Source organism: Oncorhynchus tshawytscha, linkage group LG28 (assembly GCF_018296145.1).
Source record: "Oncorhynchus tshawytscha isolate Ot180627B linkage group LG28, Otsh_v2.0, whole genome shotgun sequence".
Taxonomy (NCBI): domain Eukaryota; kingdom Metazoa; phylum Chordata; class Actinopteri; order Salmoniformes; family Salmonidae; genus Oncorhynchus; species Oncorhynchus tshawytscha.
Genome location: NC_056456.1, coordinates 31,099,518 through 31,118,678, shown reverse-complemented (window position 1 = coordinate 31,118,678; position 19,161 = coordinate 31,099,518). Strand labels below are relative to the sequence as shown.

Here is a 19,161-nt window from a genome sequence, read left to right as displayed (position 1 = left end):
AGGACAGAGGAGCCTCTTTAAAGAAGTAGTTACAGGTCTGTGAGAGCCAGAAATCTTGCTTGTTTGTAGGTGTCCAAATACTTATTTTCCACCATAATTTGCAAATAAAATTCATTAAAAATCATACAATGTGATTTTATTTTTATTTTTTATTCTCATTTGTCTGTCATAGTTGAAGTGTACCTATGATGACAATTACAGGCCTCATCTTTAAGTGGGAGAACATGCACAATTGGTGGCTGACTAAATACTTTTTTGCCCCACTGTATGTAGCCTGTTGACTAGCCTCCAGTTTAGTAAACTAGATTGAGGCTCATCAACTTGCTCTCTGAAGCCATCAGCTCTGCGGTTGTGACCCAGTCACTTTTGCCTCAGCTCCGCTTCAATCGTGTCTATGATAAACACTGTGATAAGGCAACCCCCAAAACATTCACAGCTCTTCATTTAAGCATAGGAAAATGCTATGGCCCTGTTATGATACTTTTTTTAAATGCTTCCTTCCTTGATGTAATCACTGACCTCACTATTGGATAGATGAAAGAAAGGATTCAGTAGATAGTGATATCCTCAGCTGTTAGAGGAGGTACTAAGGATTTTTTTCTCCCAAATAGCCTTTTTAAACCTAGCCTTCCTACACTGTCAAGGGCCTTTTGTAATTTGTGCAAAAGTCTCTCCTCACCTCCGTGACCCAGAAACCAATAAGTGGTCAAGGAGAGTGTCAATTCATTAGTAGGGGAACGGAAGAGTGGCCTTCAACTGACTAGGTATCCCCCTTTCCCTCCTCGATAGCCACCTTTCATTGAGTATCGTCAGTCCTTCACACAAGAGTTTTTAAAATCTGCCACACTCCCTTTTAAATCAGCTGTTGTGTTGTCGGAGAAGAAAAATATGAACACGTTAAACAATGTGCTACTTATTTTATCTATAAAATGTAATGTACACGTGCATTTTCGTCCTCTTTCCCTCTCTTCGCTGCCTCTAAAACTGGCTTTGCTGATAACTTCTTTTTGAGGAGATATGCACTGACTTTGACTGTGATATGTGGTTGTCACACCTAAGTGTAAGACTCTGGATAAGACCGTCTGTTAAATGACTAAAATGTAAACATTAAAAAAATGACAACGTGCCTATACCTCTTTCTGCCGCAGGGGGCCTCTGGGAAATGTAGCAGTGAGTGGGATGATGGTTGCTGCCTTCAATTGGTTGGGCATGTGGATTAAGTGAAAGGTGGGAGAGAAGATAGTGTGGAGGAGGACATGGATGTGATGAAGAGATGATAAGAACCCAGCTCATTATACTGTTCCTATATTTGGCCTACTTCCTCACCCTCCCTCTGCTTCCCCTCTTTTCATCCCCTCATCCCTCCCCCTCTCTCTTTCCTGCCTTCATGAGAGAAGTCGTCTTCAGCGCGCATCAATCCCCGACAGTACGCGCGTGTGCCATCCCTTCCTCCGTGGTTGTCATAGAAACATTAGAAGAGCATCCTCCTCATATAGGGTTAGGGGGTCGTTAGATGGGATGGATAACAAACAGTATACACCTTTGTTTCTTCCATCAGGATATTCAGCAGAGTTTCATACTGTAGCTTTAAGATGGATGTATGGATTCATGTATGCCACTAATTGAAATGAGGAGCCTTGTATGCATTGTCACAAAAAACGTGATCTATTACGGTTATTGATTGTATTTCTACTGGCTACTTAAACATTATAGACAACAGTGATCTGAGATCTTTGATAATATCTGTTTTGTAGAGATTGTGCGGTCGTGTTTCTGTACGCATGTGTATTTGTAGTTATTTGTTACGGATCCCCAAAGCAGCAGCTACTCTTCCTGGGGTGCAAACACGATTTTAAGGTGATTACATACAAAACATTGCACAACACATGATGTACTACACACAATCCATAATACAGCAATATAATAATATTACAATGTACAGTACCAGTCAAAAGTTTGGATTTGAGAGAATGCCAAGACTGTGAAAAGCTGTCATCAAGGCAAATGATGGCTACTTTGAAGAATATCAAATATTAAAATATATTTTCATTTGTTTAACACTTTTTTTTTTTGGTTACTATGTGATTCCATATGTTTTACTTTATAGTGTTGATAATTTCACTCGTTCTACAATGTAGAAAATCGTACAAATTAAAACCCTTGAATGAGTAGGTGTCCAAACTTTTAACTGGTACTTTGTGTGTGTAGAGTGCGTGTTAGTCTGTGTTTGAGTCTCCTCACAGTCGGTGCTGTTCCATAAGGTGTAGTTTTAACTGCTTTTTTTCCAATCAGATTTTACTGCTTGCATAAGTTACTTGATGTGGAATGGTGTTCCATTTAGTCATGTCTCCTATGTGGAATGGTGTTCCATTTAGTCGGTTCTGGACTTTGGCACTGTGAAGAGACCTCTGGTGGCATGTCTTGTGGAGCATGCATAGGTGTCTGAGCTGTGTGCTAGTCGTTTGAACAGACAGCTTGGTGCTTTCAACACCTCTCACAAAGACAAGTAGTGATGCAGTCAATCTCCTGTTATTGATGTTAGCTCTCCATGTACATTTTTAAAGGGATACTTCAAGAATTTTTGGCAATGAGGCCATTTTTCTACTTCCCCAGAGTTGGATGAACTTGTGGATACCATTTGTATGTCGGTGTCCAGTATGATGGAAGTTAGAGGTAGTTTCGTGAGCCAATACTAACTAGCATTACCCATACACTTCCAGTCATTGTGCTATCTGCTAGCATGAGGTTTAGTCTCTTAAACTTGCTCAATATTCACATTATTCATTTCAAGATTTAGTTGAGGATTGGGGTTTAGTGAATGATTTGTACCAAATATAATGCTTTTATTATTCTTTTTAACATTTTGCTTATTTCTTGCCACCCATTCTAAAACACTGCAGCTTTGTGTTGTGTTGCAGGGATTTCACCTGCTGTGGTAGTTTGTGGAGTGGTAGCTGATGTGTATTGTCTTGAGTCAATAGCATACATAGACAGTCTTTACTCAGTGCCAGTGGTTGGTCATTAGTCAAGTTTTTAAAAGGTAAGAGGCCTAGACCGCTCCCCTGGGGAATGCCTGACTCCACCTGGATTTTGTTGAAGAGGCTTCCATTAAAGAACACCCTCTGTATTCTGTTACAGGTATTTTTTTTATTTTTATTTAACCTTTATTTAACTAGGAAAGTCAGTTAATTAAGAACAAATTCTTATTTACAATGACGGCCTAGGAACAGTGGGTCAACTGCCTTGTTCAGCGGAATAATGACAGATTTTTACCTTGTCAGCTCGAGGATTCGATCTAGCAACCTTTCAGTTACTGGCCCAATGCTCTAACCACTAGGCTACCTGCTGCCCCAGGTAACTGTCGATCCTTGATATAGCAGGGGATGTAAAGCTTTTTTTTCAGCAGCTGATTATGATCGATAGTGTCAAACGATACCGATACCGATTAATCGGCCATTTTATTTATTTATTTGTAATAATGACAATTACAACAATACTGAATGAACACTTATTTTAAGTTAACATAATACAGCAACAAAATCAATTTAGCCTCAAATAAATAATGAAACATGTTCAATTTGGTTTAAATAATGCAAAAACAAAGTGTTTGAGAAGAAAGTTAAAGTGCAATATGTGCCATGTAAGAATGCTAACGTTTCAGTTCCTTGCTCAGAACATGAGAACATATGAAAGCTGGTGGTTCCTTTTTAACATGAGTCTTCAATATCCGGTATGAAGTTTTAGGTTGTAGTTATTATAGGACTATTTCTCTCTATACCATTTGTATTTCATATACCTTTGACTATTGGATGTTCTTATAGGCATTTTAGTATTGCCAGTGTAACAGTATAGCTTCCGTCACTCTCCTCGCTCGAACCAGGAACACATCGACAACAGCCACCCTCGAAGCAGCGTAACCCATGCAGAGCAAGGGGAATAACTACTCCAAGTCTCAGAGCGAGTGACATTTGAGACGCTATTACCATGGTAGGCACCAGCAGGCTCGTAAGCATTCATTCAAACAGAACTTTCGTGCATTTTGTCAGCAGCTCTTTGCTGTGCTTCAAGCATTGCGCTGTTTATGACTTCAAGCCCATCAACTCCCGAGATTAGGCTGGTGTAACCGATGTGAAATGGCTAGCTAGTTAGCGGGGTGCACGCTAATAGCGTCTCAAATGTCACTCGCTCTGAGACTTGGAGTAGTTATTCCCCTTGCTCTGCATGGGTTACGCTGCTTCGAGGGTGGCTGTTGTTGATGTGTCAGACATCGCTCAGTCAGACTGCTCTATCAAATCATAGACTTAATTATAACATAATAACACACAGAAATATGAGCATTAATTAATATGGTCGAATCCGGATACTATCATCTCGAAAACAAGACGTTTATTCTTTCAGTGAAATACGGAACCATTCCGTATTTTATCTAACTGGTGGCGTCCATAAATCTAAATATTCCTGTTACATTGCACAACCTTCAATGTTATGTCATAATTACGTAAACATCTGGCAAATTAGACGGCTCAAACTGTTGCATATACCCTGACTCTGCGTGCAATGAACGCAAGAGAAGTGACACAATTTCACCTGGTTAATATTACCTGCTAACCTGGATTTCTTTTAGCTAAATATGCAGGTTTAAAAATATATACTTCTGTCTATTGATTTTAAGAAAGGCAGTGATATTTATGGTTAGGTACACATTGGAGCAAGGACAGTCCTTTTTCGTGAATACGCACCGCATCTATTATATGCTACGTAGGACATGCTAGATAAACTAGTAATATCATCAACCATGTGTAGTTAACTAGTGATTTATGATTGATTGATTGTTTTTTTAAGATAAGTTTAATGCTAGCTAGCAACTTACCTTGGCTTACTGCATTCGTGTAACAGGCAGGCTCCTCGTGGAGTGCAATGAGAGGCAGGTGGTTAGAGCGTTGTACTAGTTTAACTGTAAGGTTTGCTAGATTGAATCCCCGAGCTGATAAGGTAAAAATTTGTCGTTCTGCCCGTGAACTAGGCAGTTAACCCACCGTTCCTAGGCAGTCATTGAAAATAAGAATGTGTTCTTAACTGACTTGCCTAGTTAAATAAAGAGTCCAATAAAGGCATAAAAAAAATAATTGGCCAAATTGGTGTCCGAAAATACCGATTTCTGATTGTTATGAAAACTTGAAATCGGCCGTAATTAATCAGACATTCCGATTAATCGGTTGACCTATAATCTGGTCAAACAAATATTTACCAAGGGTTGGTAATGGACTGATAAGTCGGCTGTTTGAGTCAGTGAAGGGTGCTTTGCTATTCTTGGGTAACGGAATTAATTTTGCTTCCCTCCAGACCTGCGAGCACATGCTTTCTTGTAGGCTTATATTGAAGAGATGGAAATTAGGGATGACAATAGTTCGCCATCATTCTCAGTCATTTTCCACCCATGTTGTCACACCAGGTGACTTTTCATTGTTAATGGACTATATGTCTGCCAATCAGCTGTGTAGCCAGACTTATTTGCCATTCCTTTTGCCTCATCCCTCTCAACCATACAATTTTTCAATTCTACATCAATCCACAGGGATTTAATAGTTTGTACAGGTATTGTCTTAATGAGTGCGTGCTTATTAGAAACTGGAATAAGCAATTTCATAAATGCGTCAAGTGCAGCTTTTGGTTGCTCCTCATTACACACCGCACACCAGCAAATATTCTTCAACATAGGAATCACTACAACACCTCTTGTATGACCTATTATACACTATATTAGGCCCAGTCTTTGGAATGTTGGTTTTCTTAAATATGGATACTATATTTTGATCACTAAGTCTGATGGATGTGGATACTGCTTTAGAGCACATTTTTGCAGCATTAGTAAAGATGTGATGAATATATGTGGATGACTTCATGCCTGTGCTGTTAATACCCTGATTTGATTCACTGATAACCTGAACCAGGTTGCAGGCACTGGTTACACTTTGAAGCTTTTTCTTGAGTGGAAAGCTTGATGAAAGCCAGTCAATATTTTGGTTGCCCAGAAAATATACCTCTGTTGATATCACATACATTATCAAGTATTTCACAGACGTTGTCCAGATACTGACTGTTAGAACTTGGTGCTCCTCTAGAAATTTCCCAAAAGAATAGGCTTTAGGTAAGGTAGGTGATCCTGTAGCCATATTACTTCAACAGCATTTGACATGAGATCCTCTCTATGCTTTACAGAAATATAACTGAATATAAACAGCAACACCACAGCCGTTGACATTCCTATCTCATTTGTAAATGGTGTAACCGTGTATTGCTACCATTGTAACATCAAAGGTATTATCTAAGTGAGTTTCGAGATGGTCAGCATATGAATGTCTAGGAAGTTAGCGGTTTCTAGCAAATTAGCGTTTTCTAGAAATTATCGATCTGTGTGTGAGAGAGAGAACTCCTCCTTTCCCCCATTCCCAGGTTAAAGTGGTTTACTTAGCTCCCAACTCAGTCTTGAGGAAATGGAAAAACCATAAGTAAGTAAGTAAGTAAGCCAGCCAGCCAGCCTGTGGTAGAGAGCAGCCCTGCTGGTACAAAGCTCCTGTCTGTCCTCCAGGGCTTTACCTAGGCCTGGCCTGCACAGCAAAGTGCTGAGTTTTGTCAGCGTTTTCTCTCTCTCTCTCTCGTGTGTGATGTGCAAAGAGCCCCCATCTGAAAAGCCTCCTTGACAGACAGATCTGTGTTTATGTGGAAACTCTTATGAAAAGACACTTTACAAAAACATCTGTGTTTATGTATGCGAATGAGATTAACCTACCATTCCATATTTGCCAAACATCTCACACACACACACACACACACACACACACACACACACACACACACACGTCTTCTACCTGTGAAGTTATCTATTGAGAATCTAATTGAACAGCATCCTGTCTCAGGCCAGTGTTTATTCTCCCTAATGTAGACAAGCCACTGCATCACAAATTTTGAGCAAGATTAAGTCATTAATATTTTAGTGCCCATGAATTTCTCTCCTCGTGATTCTTTACTGTCCACTTGCTCTGGGCCCCATTCACATGCACTTCAGCCAACGACCTCTGTCAGCCACTGGGACTGAACCATCTGTCAGGCACTGGGATTGGTGCCCACATTCATATCTGGATGACATTGTTTTATGTATTCCACATCCCAGACCATAACCCAAAACCACACCTTTCTCCCAATATGTTGGGCACACAACAGTCGAATCAATGGATACATAATCTGAAAAATTGCTTCTATTGAATGGGACCTGATTCTGTCTTGGACATCAAGTCAAATTTTATTTGTCACATACACATGGTTAGCGGATGTTAATGCGAGTGTAGCGAAATACTTGTGCTTCCAGTTCCAACTGTGCAGTAATATCTAACAAGTAATCTAACAATTTCACTACAACTACCTTATACACACAAGTGTAAAGGAATGAATATGAATATGTACATATAAATATATGGATGAGCGATGGCCGAACGGCATAGGCAAGATGCAGTAGATGGTATAAGAGTACAGTAATACATATGAGATGAGTAATGTAGGGTATGTAAACATTATATAAAGTGGCATCGTTTAAAAGTGACAAGTGATACATTATTACATCCAATTTTTTATTATTAAAGTGGCTAGAGATTTGAGTGTGTTGGCAGCAGCCACTCAATGTTAGTGATGGCTATTTAACAGTCTCTTGGTCCCAGCTTTGATGCACCTGTACTGACCTCGCCTTCTGGATGGTAGCGGGGTGAACAGGCAGTGGCTTGGGGGGGTTGTTGTCCTTGATGATCTTTTTGACTTCGGGTGGTGCAGGTGTCCTGGAGGGCAGGTAGTTTGCCCCCAGTGATGCGTTGTGCAGACATCACTGCCCTCTGGAGAGCCTTATGGTTGTGGGCGGAGCAGTTGCCGTACCAGGCGGTGATACAGCTCGACAGGATGCTCTCGATTTGTGCATCTGTAAAAGTTTGAGTGTTTTTGGTGACAAGCCAAATTTCTTCAGCCTCCTGAGGTTGAAGAGGCTCTGTTGCGCCTTCTTCACCACCCTGTCTGTGTGGGTGGACCATTTCAGTTTGTCCGTGTGTACGCCGAGCAACTTTCCATCTTCTCCACTACTGTCCCGTCTATGTGGATAGGAGGCTGCTCCCTCTGCTGTTTCCTGAAGTCCACGATCATCTCCTTTTTGTTTTGTTGACATAGAGTGTGAGGTTATTTTCCTGACACCACACTCCGAGGGCCCTCGCCTCCTCTCTGTAGGCCGTCTCCTCATCGTTGTTAGTAATCAAGCCTACCACTGTAGTGTCGTCTGCAAACTTGATGATTGAGTTGGCGGCGTGCATGGCCACGCAGTCATGGGTGAACAGGGTGTACAGGAGAGGGCTGAGAACGCACCCTTGGGGCCCCAGTGTTGAGGATCAGCGTGGCAGAGGTGTTGTTTCCTACCCTCACCACCTGGGGGCAGCCTATCAGAAAGGTCAGGACCCAGTTGCATAGGGTGGGGTCGAGACCCAGGGTCTCGAGCTTAATGACGAGTTTGGAGGGTATTATGGTGTTAAATGCTGAGCTGTAATCGATGAACAGCATTCTTACATAGGTATTCCTCCTGTCCAGATGGGTTAGGGCGGTGTGATGGCGATTGCATCGTCTGTGGACCTATTGGGGCGGTAAGCAGAGTGGGTCTAGAATGTCAGGTAGGGTGGAGGTGATATGATCCTTGACTAGTCTCTCAAAGCACTTCATGATGACGGAAGTGAGTGCTACGGGGCGAGAGTCGTTTAGCTCAGTTACTTGTTGTTACTTGTGGAGGCCAGGTCATCTAATGCAGCACTCCATCACGTTCCTTCTTGGTCAAAACAAATGATAGTCCCACTAAGCCAAAACCAGATGGGATGTCATATTGCTGCAGAATGCTGTGGTAGCCATGCTGGTTAATTGTGCCTTGAATTCTAAATAAATCACAGACAGTGTCACCAGCAAAGCACCTCCATACCATAAAACCTTCTCCTCCATGCTTTACAGTGGGAAATACACATGCAAAGATCAGCCATTCACCCACACTGCGTCTCACAAAAACACAGCGGTTGGAACCAAAAATCTCCAATTTGAACCAAAGGACAAATTTCCACCAGTCTACTGTCCATTGTTTGTGTTTCTTGTCCCAAGCTAGTCTCTTCTTATTATTTGGTGTCCATTAGTAGTGGTTTCTTTGCAGCAATTCAACCATGAAGGCCTGATTCATGCAGTCTCCTCTGAACAGTTGATGTTGAGATGTCTGTTATTTGAACTCTGTTATGAACTCTGTTATTTATTTGGGCTGCAATTTCTGAGGCTGGTAACTCTAATGAACTTATCCTCTGCAGCAGAGGTGACTTTGGGTCTTCCATTCCTGGGCGTTCCTCATGAGAGCAGTTTCATAGCGCTTGATGATTTTTGCGACTGCACTTGAAGAAACTTTCGAAGTTCTTGAAATTTTCCATATTGACTGACCTTCATGTCTTAAAGTTATGATGGACTGTCATTTATTTTTGCTTATTTGAGCTGTTCTTGCCATAATATGGACTTGGTCTTTTACCAAATAGGGCTATCTTCTGTATACCAACCCTACCTTGTCACAACACAACTGATTGGCTCAAACGCATTGAGGAAAGAAATTCCACAAATTAACTTTTGAGGCACACCTGTTAATTGAATTGCATTCCAGGTGACTACCTCATGAAGCTTGGTTGAGAAAATGCCTAGTGTGCAAAGCTATCATCAAGGCAAAGGGTGGCTATTTGAATCTCAAATATAAAATATATTTTGATTTATTTAACACTTTTTTGATTACTACATGATTCCATGTGTTATTTCATAGTTTTGTTATATTCACTTTTATTCTACAATAGAGCCACGAGCTGGCCACGCTCATTCACGTGAGAGTTAGCTTGAGTTCCATTACATTTCTGAAGACAAAGGAATTCTCCAGTTGGAAAAATATTGAAGATGTATGTTAAAAACATCCTAAAGATTGATTCTATACATCGTTTAACATGTTTCTACGGACTGTAACGGAACTTTTTGTCTGCTCCTAGTGATCGCGCGTCATGAATTTGGATTACTGGGCTAAACGTGCAAAGAAAAATTAGGTATCTGGACATAAATTATGGACATTATCGAACAAAACAAACATTTATTGTGGAACTGGGATTCCTGGGAGTGCATTCTGATGAAGATCATCAGTAAGTGAATATCTATAATGCTATTTCTGACTTCTGTTGACTCCAACATGGCGGTTATCTGTTTTGCTTGATTTGTTGTCTGAGCGCTGTACTCAGATTATTGCATGGTTTGCTTTAAAAAAAATCTGACACAGCGGTTGCATTAAGGAGAAGTGGATCTAAAATTCCATGCTTAACAGTTGTATCTTTTAGCAATGTTTATTATGAGTATTTCTGTAAATTGATGTTGCTCTCTGCAAAATCACTGGATGTTTTGGAACTACTGAAAATAACGTGCCAATGTAAACTGAGATTTTTGGATATAAATATGAACTTTAGCAAACAAAACGTACATGAAGTCCTATGAGTGTCATTTGATGAAGATCATCAAAGGTTAGTGATTAATTTGATCTCTTTCTGCTTTTTGTTACTCCTCTCTGGCTTGAAAAATGGCTGTGTTTTTCTGTGACTAGGTACTGACCTAACATACCCTAGAGAGGTTAAACTTTTGACTGATGGTGTATACCACACCCCCTCGTGCCTTATTGCTTAAATATTTCCTGTGGGTTTTTTTTCTGTGTATTTTCCTTGTTAACTCTCCCTCTTGTTTCTGTTGCAGACTCACACCACACATTGGACTGCTCTTTCAACTTTGAACCATGAGTCTCACCTTCAGACTGTAGATGTGGCTTTCCTAAGAACCAACAGGTAACACATTCCTCTATCTTGTTTGATTCTTGCCTGACCAATTGATTCGGAAGTTTATTGTTAGTATGTGAATGTTGCTGTCCCATGGTTTGGGCGACTGTAACTAATTGGTGATTATCATACGTGTATACCAGACTACTCCAATGACCTGATTCAGGGGTAGGCATCTCCAGTCCTCAACCTTTTCACACTTAAAAAAAAGAAGTTTATTTAACATTTATTTAACTAGGCAAGTCAGTTAAGAACCAATTCTTATTTACAATGACGGCCTACCGGGGCACAGTGGGTTAAATACCTTGTTCAGGGGTAGAACAACAGATTTTTACCTTGTCAGCTTGGGGATTCGATCCTGCAACCTTTTGGTTACTGGCCCAACACTCTAACCACTAGGCTACCTGCTTATTGTGTCGATCCAAACCTAACTGCTGGCTGGTTCAGATAGTATATTTTTACATTGCCCACAATAGGCATCATGGTAAGGTCAATAAGCATGTGGATGGATGGATGTATAATCAGGCCAGCTCAGTACAGTATGGCTCAGCTCAGTAAGGTATGGCTCACCTCAGTCCTGATCAGTAGTGTAAACAGCCCTTTAGATTATTTCATAGATTCCTAAGGGTTTCAATAGTCTTCTCTTTCAATAGGTTGGCTTATATAGAAATGCGCACACACAGTGAAACTAGGTCAATAGCAAAATGTATGACACAAGCTCTCCACTGGTATGATGTTGTCAGCTGCCCATTGATTATTTGCATTGACCCCGATAAGCCAGGTAAATAATGTAACTGGGACAGTGCTTAGTGGGCATATACACACTTGAGTGGATAAAACACACAGTGCCACAGTGCCTGCTCACTGTAAGCCTCCTAAACCTGGTGAATGTAGGGTGAAACCTGATAGCACCGTGCCCCTGTCCAGTGACTCTGCCCTGAATATTTCAGAGAGGCTAGGCAGCAATGCTGTCCCCTGCCATTCTTCCTCTCTCACTCCCTTCTCTCTCTCTCTCATTCATTCGCCACCATCCCAGGCTTTGGACTTGAGTTACCTGCCCTGTTCTCCCTTGGCAGCAAACATCCACACAGATAGTCACTCTCATAGGCACTCACTTTACAGATAGATAGTATACTGTAGAATAGATAGGATTACTTTGATGACTCAACATATTAGGGAAAGGGGGTACAACTGTATGCATTCAACTGGAATGTGTCTTTGGCATTTAACCCAATAACTCTGAATCAGAGAGGTTCGGGAGGCTGCCGTAATCGACATCCAGTGGGCAGAACGACAGATTTTTACCTTGTCAACTAGGCCAGTAACCTTTCGGTTACTGGCCTAGCGCTCTAACCACTATGCTACCTGCCGCCCCTTTGGTACCCAATAATATTGTCACTCCCTATTGTGCTTGTCTATGTAGTCTGTTCGCAGTGGCTGCTGTAGTAGTGGCTTGGTATTGTCTGTATGTGTGCTGCCTTCTCGGAACCAGTGTTTGTTAAAACAGATTTCAAAACCAAAGAATATTTTCCTCATTGACTCAATTAAATCGTATTTTCTTAAGGTCTTTTACAGATGCGTTTGTCGAAACACACAAGCTTGTAAACATTGATGTGCCACAAACACATCTGTAAAAAAGCACTTTTTAAATTAGACTTAATTGATTGAATTGATCAAGGAACAACTCTTGCCTGGAAGACATTCAACAATTAAAACTGGAACAAGGAGTTCCCTTTCAGTCGGTCACTTAACGACCAATCATATTCACCTGAAAACTGATGTCACACACATAGTATATCATCATAATTCATTTTTTTTGTTAAATCGATTTGCAAATATTTCTAAACTGTTTCTGGTTCGTCATTATGGGGTGTTTTGTGTGTAGATTGATGAAGGGGGAAAAACTATTTCATCCATTTTAGAATAATCTACGTAACAAAATCTCAAAGTCAAGGGGTCTAAATAATTTCCAATTGCACTATATATACACAGCCTTCGGAAAGTATTCAGACCCCTTGACTTTTTCCAAATGTTACGATACAGACCTATTAAAAAATGTATTTAAAAAATATTCCTCAATCTACACAATACCCCATAATGACACAGTGAAATGAGGTTTTCAGAAATGTTGCTAAATGTTTTAAACATAAACAGAAACCTTATTTACTTAAGTATTCAGACCTTTGCTATGATACTTGAAATTGAGCTCAGGTGCATCCTGTTTCCATTGATCATCCTTGATGTTTCTACAACTTGATTGGAGTCCACATGTGGTAAATTCAATTGATTGGACATGATTTGGAAAGGAACACAACTGTCAATAAAAGGTCCCACAGTTGACACCAATCTTAGTTGAATATTCATTTACTAAAAAGCTAAAATTATGATAAAAGATACACATAGACAAAACACATTATATGCTATTGATTAGAACATAGTATAACGGGCCAACACACTATGGTGCTTGTTACCCAAAATGGGGATTTCAAAGAGAGAAAGAGAAAATCCACGAGAGAAATATACATTTGGGTGAATTTAGAATAAGGATGGAACAAAGTGTGGAAAAAATCTAGGAGTCTGAATACTTTCCGAAGGCACTAATATAATACATGCAGTACCAGTCAAAAGTTAGGACATACATACTCATTCAAGGGTTTTTCTTTATTTTGACTATTGTCTACATTGTAGAATAATAGTGACGACATCAAAACTATGAAATAACACATATGGAATCATGTAGTAACCTAAAAAGTGTTGATCAAATCTAAATATATTTTAAATTCTTCAAAGTAGCCACCCTTTGCTTTGATGACAATATTGCACACTCTTGGCATTCTCTCAACCAGCTTCACCTGGAATGATTTTCCAACAGTCTTGAAAGAGTTCCCACATATGCAGAGTACTTGTTGGCTGCTTTTCTTTCACTCTGCAGTCCATCTCATCCCAACCCATTTCAATTGGGTTGAGGTCGGGTGATTGGGGTGGCTAGGTCATCTGATGCAGCACTCAGTCACTCTCCTTTTTGGTCAAAAAGCCCATATCCAGCATGGAGGTGTGTTTGATCATTGTCCTGTTGAAAAACAAATGATAGTCCCACTAAGCGCAAACCAGATGGGATGGCGTATCGCTGCAATATGCTTTGGTAGCCATGCTGGTTAAGTGTGCCATGAATTCTAAATAAATCAGATGGTGTCACGAGCAAAGCACCCCTACACAATCACGCCACCTCCTCCATGCTTCACGGTGGGAACCACACATGCGGAGATCATCCGTTCACCTACTCTGCTTCTCACAAGGACATGGCGGTTGGAATCAAAAATCTCAAATTTGAATTCATCAGACCAAAGGACAGATATCCACCAGTCTAATGTCCGTTGCTCGTGTTTCTTGGCCCAAGCAAGTCTCTCTTTATTGGTGTCCTATTAGTAGTGGTTTCTTTGCAGTAATTCGACTATGAAGGCCTGATTTACAGTCTCCTCTGAACAGTTGATGGTGAGCTGTATCTGTTACTTGAACTCTGTGAAGCATTTATTTGGGCTGCAATCTGAGGTGCAGTTAACTCTCGAATGAACTTGTCCTCTGCAGCAGAGGTTACTCTGGGTCTTCCTTTCCTGTGGCGGTCCTCATGAGAGCCAGTTTCATCATAGCTCTTGATGGTTTTTGCGACTGCACTTGAAGAAACTTCTTGACATTTTCGGCATTGACTGACCTTCATGTCTTAAAGTAATGATGGACTGTCGTTTCTATTTGCTTATTTGAGCTGTTCTGGCCTTTTGAATGGACTTGGTTTTTTACCAAATAGGGCAATCTTCTGTATACCACCCCTACCTTGTCACAACACAACTGATTGGCTCAAACGCATTAAGGAAAGAAATTCCACAAATTAAGCCTTCCTGGTGACTGTCTCATGAAGCTGGTTGAGAGAATGCCAAAAGTGTGCAAAGCTGTCAAGAGAAACGGACAAATATGTAAGTTCATAGTTTTGATGTCTTCACTATTACTCTACAATGTAGACAATAGTAAAATAAATGTAAAACCCTTGAATGAGTAGGTGTGGAGTTTTGACTGGTACTGTACTGGAAACGAAGGTCTACTGAAGTGAGTCTTTGTCCTTGTGTTTCTTGGCTATTTACATTGTTTTGTTCACAGGCTAGGTTGTTTTTCTATGTTTTGAGTTTCTACTGCTAGGGAAGAGAAGACGTCTAGTCAGACTCAATCTCACAGGCACAAAAATGACTAGTTGCGCTACTACGGTAATCTACCGCCCTTAAAGGGGAAGGTGGAAATCATCTCATCAGTAATATTGTGGTTATAAGACTCCGATCACACATTGTTTTTATTAACCAATATACCACATTTGTTTTTTTGTGTAAGTAAAATAAGAATTTTTATTTTTTTAAATTGAGGTAAATAGCGTCTTGTGTGCACTTCCGGTTAAGCCGTATGCAAAAGTAACGACTTTAACCCCCTAGAGTCAATGTCCACACACCCGCTGAAATCTAATTAGCATAATAAAAATATCCCAATATAAATCTGTCAGTTTAAGATGGTCAGAGAGAAAGTCACCTGCTGTCCTCTTTTTGCCCAGCAATGTTTAAAAGGATTCAATCTCAGCGAGAAATAATTGACTCTCTCACGAGAGAATGTCAGCTGCTAAATGTGAAAGGAAAAGTTTGCTGAGAGAATAGAGTTAGGAAATAAAGACACCCCCAGGCAGTGTGTGTAGGAGGTTGTAACTTCTAAGCCAGAATGAAGGTTGCAGGTCCGTGTGGGTGCCATGGAGATTGAGGTTCAAGCACTCTAATTTGATAACTTATTCGTTTTTCAATTGTATGTGTAGTGGAGTGTCACAAATGTGAGAATGAGCATAAATATTTTATCCTTACCAGAAATCCATCTTTTTAAACACTGTAACTGATCAATACATCGTCATTTAATTCTTAAAAACAAATGGATGAATAAGATATTTGGCTACAGATGTGTAATTCCTTAACAATTTCTACATCTTCCATCCAAAAACAAAACCGGTGAAATGGCATGAACACATACTGGAGGAGTTAGCAAGTGGCTCGCTTAGCAAGTGGCTGGCTCGCTTACCTAACAAACTAGCTAATTCGAAGGACACATTGATGAACCACCAAAGACTCACCCTATTTGTGTTTGAAAATTGAGAAAGAGGTGGATTTGGACTGTTTCATGTCCAAAGTTGTCCCCACCCCACCCCCCATGTCAATTCTGGCTATTATTTATGTCCACACGTGTGGAATGAGGTCTGACTGTTCAGCAAAAAAGCAGTGGATATCTGCTACTCCTCCCCCTCTCCTCCCCATCCCTTTCACCATCCCATCCGTCCTCGGTCACTTTGACGACTGCCAAATGAGCACAGCTCTTTTCTCCACTGCCCCCTCTTCCCTCGCTTTCTCTCCATCTTCCTCTAGCCTAACCCGTAAGGGCTCAAGTACCAAGGTTTAGTTCTTTCTCTACATCTTCCTCTACCCTAACACGTAGGGCTCAAGTACCAAGGTTTAGTTCTTTGTCTCAGTCGTCCATCCCCCTTCCCCTCCTCACTTTCTCACTCCCTTGGGCCTTGTGTGGACAGTTGGGAGGCTTTGTCTACGACTCATTTGTTGGCAGGAGGTGGTTCACACACATACAAACACACACTTTTGCCCTCTGGCCCCTCTATTGTCAGAAGCTGCTCAGATGGGGGGCCCTTGGCCCCTATTCTCTCTATGGGGAGAGAGGTAGGGGCCCTTTGTCCTGCAGATAACCACACACACACACACACCAAGTCCCTGGACCTCATGTGGCTTCCCAAGTGTTAAAAAGCTCTGGAGCAGAAAACGAGGAGGCAATTTATGCCATGGCTCAGGAGGGAGGAGAGGAAAACAGAAACCTGAAACACACATAAGCATTTGTTATGTATATTATGCTAAGGTAGTATTTTTCATCCTATAGCTTGTTCTCCTTTTTTAAATAATGAGCCAACATGTTTTTCAGAACTTTTATTTCCGTGAATGATCAAAACTAATTTTCTCATCCTCTCTTGTCTCTGCAGCAGACGTAAAGTGAGCGACATGTTTGGAACATCAAATCGCAGTGAAATAGCAATCGAATCACCATTCATATAGAATCATGAGACTCGTAGTATATATCGTATCCAGGGGCAGTTTTAGCTTGTATGGCTCCCTGGGAGAACCCCTCTTCAGCCCACCCCCCACTCATAAATATCAAAAAGAAGTAACAAAGACAAATAGAAACAAATTGTAGTATATAAATACAAATAAAAAAGAGAATGGAATTATTACACGATTACCCTATTGCTAACAAAAAACACACAAATAAAACTAAATTGCACAAATCCTATAATCACACAAATACACAAATAGAATAACACACTTATATAAAGAAGAGAACCTGATTATTGCACTTCATACAAGAAACACAAACTAAATTGCACAACTAATTGCATTAGTACTGTACAAAGTTAGTGTGCTATTTGATTCTCCCCTGACCTCAGGCTTTCAGTGGGGAGACCTGAGGTCAACCTACACCCGCCCACTTCCCCATCTCGTACTTCTGAGTGGGAGACCTTCCCAGGCAGTAGCCTGCCTAGCTCACAAACTAGAATCAGGGCGCCCACTCCGACAAGGTTAATTGACCCACAGTCCCACCAGGTGACATGATATCATTGAAGTGATGTGCAAATGAGCGATAGAAAACCAATTGCGCAAATGTCACCATTCGGAATATATATATATATTTTTTGTGCAGTTGCCCCATGCAGCCCTGGGTTAGAAGTAGGTCTGGCTCAGTTGATTGTGGCGAGGGTGTGTTTCTACAGTGCTATGCATTTCCCATTTACCTCGCTACATGGTAGTAGGCCGAGGTGGGACGGTTAGAATGAAAGGGGGCAATTGTGTACTATCACCTCCTTCTCATTGGATCTGTCTGATATGGCAGGAAAAAAATGTAAAAGTAAAATAATTAGTGTCTTTTATACTGTAGACCGCTGTATGTGTGTATGCAATGTATGTTGCTGTTACATTGTATGTGCAAATGTGCGTTTAGATTTTTGCATTATGTATTAATATAGTATAGCTTAGGCTATATGCTTGTAGATGTGTGGTATCCTATCAGTTTGTACTTATATTTTGTATGTGTGTGTCATCTGTCTATCTGTTTGGCAGAGGGGGTTGGTTGGGCTCAGATGGGGGTGGGGGAAATTAAATGGGCGTGTCCCCTCAGCTGCCCGTCTGTCTGGTTGCCGTCGGTAACCCTGCTTGATGAGATCAGAGGGGATCTGCTTTCAGCATGAGGCAGCCAGCCCTCCCTCTTATCCTCTTTTCTCTCTCTGTCTCTCGCTCTCTCTCTCTCTCTCTCTGTGTGTGTGTGTGTGTGTGTGTGTGTGTGCTGAACTGAAACTTACTCGGTCTCGAAGAAGAGGAGTGCTCGATAGTGACGGACACCGTAGCGAAGGACGTCATAGCAGCGAGGAAGAGTCGCCGAGGGCAGGAGCAGTAGCGATATCGAATGGCTTAGCTTCTGCCAGGGAGGGAAGAGAGGGGGTTTACCTCTCTGGGGAGAGGCTTTCCCTCAGCAGGACTCGACCTGCTTCTGTTCTCTTCTTTTTTTCCTTCAGTTCTTTCCACAAAGGAGAGAGGAAGAGCTTTTGTCACCGCTCTTCTCTTTTGGTTTGTTTTATATCGGCTTTGAGGCGGAACAGGAACGAGACGCAGTGGAGTTGCACAGAGGGGAGCTACGCTACTGTTACCTCTGTAAGTGGCTTGTTTAAGAGTGCGTGTGTGTGTACGAGGGAGAGCACGGTAAAGAGGAAGTTGCTGGGTTGTGTGAACGTGACTTTATGTATGTATCGCTGAGAGAGGATGATACCGCGTGACACGGTTTACTGTTTGTTACACTCTATATACTCTATAATTAAAACCTCTGTGTTAGTGTGTGTGTGTGTGTGACCGGGTGTGTGTTTTGGCATCCTCCATGCAGATCTCTCACGGCTGGCCAGCTTTCTCCCAGACACTGTGTTTCCTCTCATCTCTCTCCTGTCTTTTCCTGTCGTCTTTAATGGCCCAGAGGCCCCAGCTGGACAGGATACGACTCTCTTCCGCTCAATGTGTGTCGGGAATTCTCCCATTAGCCATCCTGGGATTTCCCCCCCATTACTTACATTAAAAGTATAGCTAATCCTTATCTATTTTTAAACCAGATTTTCTTGGGACTAATTTATCCGCACCCCCATTTT

The 19,161-nt window shown here is 41.2% G+C and overlaps 1 protein-coding gene across 3 annotated transcripts in view; it reads left to right on the top strand.

Moving 5' to 3' along the window:
* The window catches only part of LOC112244603 (SPRY domain-containing SOCS box protein 4), a 110,651-nt gene that overhangs the window by 21,161 nt on the left and 70,329 nt on the right, over nt 1-19,161 (top strand). Inside the window, exons 2-3 of one of the 3 annotated variants that reach the window (XM_024412328.2) lie at nt 10,822-10,910; nt 18,346-18,679. The gene's annotated coding sequence lies outside the window, so the exon portion shown is untranslated. Of the gene's footprint in view, nt 1-10,821; nt 10,911-18,342; nt 18,680-19,161 lie in introns of all 3 variants that reach the window. The other 2 variants (XM_024412327.2, XM_024412329.2) reach the window with 2 other exon arrangements.